The following is a 5,093-nucleotide window of genomic DNA, read 5'->3' as shown; positions in this document are numbered from 1 at the left end:
TTTTCAGATTTTGAAAATATAAAGTAAAAAGATTCAAAAATATTTCTTTATTAAGCTTCTACTATTTTTATAACCATTAAAAAACCACAAAATTTTTAGGTGACTTTACATACTTAACATGTAAAAAATTCACTTTAAGTCTAGCCAATCCTTTTGAAATACAAGAGACACATGATTGTGAGACGTGAGAGAGCGATGGCAGATCTGGACGTGCAGGCAGAGGCACTGGGTGGCAACATGTTATTTTGCTGATTTGGTGGAGCAGTCCTGGTTGTCATTCATACCCAGATCAGTCGTTTGCTTTCTGTGCCCTGTTAGTCATCAGAGAGGAGGTTGGTAAGCCCCCCACAAAGGCTGCCACTGGGTTTTGTCTAAATTCTGTCTCATACTATGGCACGGCCATGATACTGCGTGTTGGCAGTTTTCTCTGTTTTGCAAAGCAAGAAGTGGCAAGTCATGGGGACTGACTAAGACCATGCAATTCCTACGTGGTAGGATGGGAATTTCTTACCCCTTTTCTTTACTTTGTCCCACCTCCTTTCCTTAGGTAGGGACAAGGTCTTTGGCAAGACAGAGGAAGGGAAAATACAGAGATGTTGTTGGATAGTAATGCTGTGACAAATTTTCAAGCTGTGGGTTGAGGAAGATTCCACCTCTCACTCCTGCTAGAAGTACCCAGTTCTTTTGGTCATGAGAGACCCCTCTCCACAGGATCCCTCAATCCAAGAGGTCCTTCATTGCAAACAAAAGCAGTTCTTGCAAAAGACTCCTGATATGGCTTACTCAAGTCACCAATCTAGTTCTTCATATTTGGTCCACATGAAAATATACAAAGGAGTATCCTCAGAGGACCCACTCTGAAGGAAGCAGACTGCTTCTGCAGGACCCAGAAGACACCCCAAATACTGTGCTGGTATCCATGGCTGAGGAACCCATAGATGATTTGTATCACAGGACTCTGCCAACAACCCCCAGTATCAGCTCAGAGCTGGGTAGACTTGCTGGGAGGCTAGGCCCAGAAGAGAGATAAGAATCACTGCAGTTCAGCTCACAGGAAGCCACATCCACAGGAAAAGGGAGAGGGCACTACATCAAGGGAACACTGTGTGGGACAAAAGAATCTGAACGACAGCCTTCAGCCCTAGACCTTCCCTCTGACAGAGCCTACCCAAATGAGAAGGAACCACAAAACCAACTCTGGTAATATGACAAAACAAGGCTCTTTAACACCCCCAAGAATCACACTAGCTCATGAGCAATGGATCCAAACCAGAAAGAAATCCCTGATTTACCTGAAAAAGAATTCAGGAGGTTACTTATTAAGCTAATCAGGGAGGCACCAGAGAGAAGTGTAGCGCAATGCAAGGAAATTAAACAAATGACACAAGAAGTGAAGGAAGAAATACTCAAGGAAATAGATAGCATAAAGAAAAAACAATAAAATATTCAGGAAACATTGGACACATTTATAGAAATGCAAAATGCTCTGGAAAGTCTCAGTAATAGAATTGAACAAGTAGAAGAAAGAAATTCAGAGCTTGAAGATGAGGTCTTTGAATTAACCCAATCCAGCCAAGACAAAGGAAAAAGAATAAGAAAATACGAACAAAGCTTCCAAGAAGTCTGGGATTATGTTAAATGACCAAACCTAAGAATAATTGGTGTTCCTGAGGAAGAAGAAAAATGCAAAAGTTTGGAAAACATATTTGGGGGAATAATTGAGGAAGAATTCCCCTGCCTTGCTAGAGACCCAGACTTCCAAATACAAGAAGCAGAAAGAACACCTTGGAAATTCATCGCAAAAAGGTAATCACCTAGGCACATTGTCATTGGGTTATCTAAAGTTCAGATGAAGGAAAGAATCTTAAGACTTGTGAGACAGAAGCATCAGGTAACCTGTAAAGAAAAACCTATAGGATTAACAGCAGATTTCTCAGCAGAAACCCTACAAGCTAGAAGGGATTGGGCCCTCTCTTCAGCTTCCTCAAACAAAACAATTATCAGCTAAGAATTTTGTATCCAGTGAAACTAATCATTATATATGAAGGAAAGATACAGTCTTTTTCAGACAAACAAATGCTGAGAAAATTTGTCATTACCAAGCCATGACTACAAGAACTACTAAAAGGAACTCTAAATCTTGAAACAAATCCTGGAAACATATCAAAACAGAACCTCTTTAAAGCATAAATCACACAAGACCTATGAAACAAAAGTAAGAGTTAAAAACCAAAAATAAAAAAAACAAGGTATGCAGGCAACAAATAGAATGATAAATACAAGGGTACCTCACATCTCAATACTAACATTGAATGTAAACGGCCTAAATGTTCCACTTACAGGATACAGAACTGCAGAATGGATAAGAACTCACCAACCAACTATCTGCTGCCTTCAGGTGACTCACCTAACACATAAGGACTCACATAAACTTGAAGGGGTGGAAAAGGCATTTTTTGCAAATGGACACCAAAAGTGAGCAGCAGGGGTAGCTATTTTTTTTTTTTTTTTTTTTTTTTTTTTGAGATGAAGTTTTGCTCTTGTTGCCCAGGCTGGAGTGAAATGGTGTGATCTCAGCTCACTGCAACCTCCGCCTCCTGGATTCAAGTAATTCTCCTGACTCAGCCTCTCGAGTATCTGGGATTATAGGCACCCGCTACCACACCTGGCTAATTTTTTATATTTTTAGTAGAGATGGGGTTTTACCATATTGGCCAGGCTGGTCTCAAACTTTTGACTTTCGGTGATCCACCTGCCTCCACCTCCCAAAGTGTTGGGATACAAGTGTGAGCTACTGTGCTCAACCAGGAATAGCTATTTTCATATCAGACAAAACAAACTTTAAAGTAACAGCAGTTAAAAGAGACAAAGAAGGACACTATGTAATGGTAAAAGGCCTTGTCCAACAGGAAAATTCCACAATCCTAAACATACATGCACCAAGGGTGGAGCTCCCAAATTTATAAAACAATTACTAACAGACCTAAGAAATGAGATAGACAGCAGTACGTTAATAGTGGGGGACTTCAATACTCCACTGGCAGCACTAGACAAGTCATCAAGACAGAAAGACAACAAAGAATGGATTTTGCCAGGCACAGTGGTTCATGTCTGTAATTCCAGCACTTTGGGAGGCCGAGGCAGGTGGATGACCTGAGGTCGGGAGTTCGAGACTAGCCTGACCAACATGGAGAAACTCCATCTCTACTAAAAATACAAAAATTAGCTGGGTGTGGTGGAGCATGCCTATAATCTCAGCTACTCAGGAGGCTGAGGCGGGAGAATTGCTTGAACCTGGGAGCCGGAGGTTGCAGTGAGCCAAGATTGCACCATTGCACTCCAGCCCGGGCAGCAAGAGGGAAACTCCACCTCAAAAAAACAAAAAAAAAAAAAAAAAGGATTTAAACTACACCTTGAAACAAATAGACTTGGCAAATATATACAGAACATTTTATCCAACAACCATAGAATACACATTCCATTCAACAGTGCATGGAACTCTCTCTAAGAAAGACCACATGATAGTCCAGAAAACAAGCCTCAATAAATATAAGAAAATTGAAATTATATCAAGCACTCTCTTAGACCACACTGGAATAAAACTGGAAATCAACTCTAAAAGGAACCTTCAAAACCATGCAAATACATGGAAATTTAATAATCTGATCCTGAATGAGCATTGGTAAAAAACGAAATCAAGGTGGAAATTGAAAAAAATTCTTCATGGAAACCATTATTCTCAGGAAACTGACACAATAACAGAAAATCAAACACCACATGTTCTTACTCATAGGTGGGTGTTGAACAATGAGAACACATGGACACAGGGAGGGGGAGCATCATACACTGGGGTCTGTTGCGGGGACTAGGGGAGAGACAGTGAAGGGTAGGGAGGTTGGGGAGGGATAACATGGGGAAAAATGCCAGATGTAAGTGACAGGGAGATGGAGGCAGCAAACTACATTGCCATGTATGTGCCTATGCAACAATCCTGCATGATCTGCACATGTACCCCAGAATCTAAAGTACAATAAAAAATACATATATCTGTATAAAAATTCTTCAAACTGAATGACAATAATGATACAACCTATGAAAACCTCTGGGATGCTGCAAAGGGGGTGCTAAGAGGAAAGTTTATAACCCTAAATGCCTACATAAGAAAGACTGAAAGAGCACAAACTGACATTCTAAGGTCTCACCTCAAGGGAATAGAGAAACAAGAACAAACCAAACCCGAACTCAGCAGAAGAAGGGAAATAACCAAGATTAGAGCAGAGCTAAATGAAATTGAAACAACAACAACAAAAAAACAAAAGATAAGTGAAACAAAAAGCTAGTTCTTTGAAAAAGATAAATAAAATTGATAGACCATTAGCCAGATTAACCAAGAAAAGAAGAGAGAAAATCCAAATAACCTAATTTAGAAATGAGACAGGAGATATTACAATTGACACCACTGAAATATGAAAGATCATTCAGGAATACTATGAACACCTTTATGCACATAAACTAGAAAACCTAGATGAGATGGATAAATTCCTGGAAAAATACAACCCTCCTAGCTTAAATCAGGAAGAATTAGATACCCTGAACAAACCAATAATGAGCAGTGAGATTGAAATCATAATAAAAAATTACCAACCAAGCTGGGCACGGTAGCTCATGACTATAATCCCAGCACTTTGGGAAGCCAGGGCGGGTGGATCACTTGGGGTTGGGAGTTCAAGACCAGCCTGACCAACGTGGAGAAACCCTGTCTATATTAAAAATACAAAATTAGCCACGTGTGGCAGCACATGCCTGTAATCCCAGCTACTTGGGAGGCTGAGGCAGGAGAACCACTTGAACCTGGGAGGCAGAGGTTACGGTGAGCTGAGATTGTGCTTTTGTACTCTAGCCTGGGCAACAAAAGCAAAACTCTGTCTTAAAAAACAAAACAAAAAAAACCCCAAACAAACACAAACACCAACCAAAAAAGTCTAGGACCAGATGGATTCACAGCAGAATTCTGCCAGACATTCAAAGAATTGGTACCAATCCTTTTGCCACTATTCCACAGATAAAGAGGGAAACTTCCCTAATTCATTCTA

This window comes from Cebus imitator, unplaced genomic scaffold (genome assembly GCF_001604975.1).
Source record: "Cebus imitator isolate Cc_AM_T3 unplaced genomic scaffold, Cebus_imitator-1.0 Scaffold44, whole genome shotgun sequence".
NCBI lineage: Eukaryota > Metazoa > Chordata > Mammalia > Primates > Cebidae > Cebus > Cebus imitator.
Note: the sequence above shows the minus strand (reverse complement) of the source record.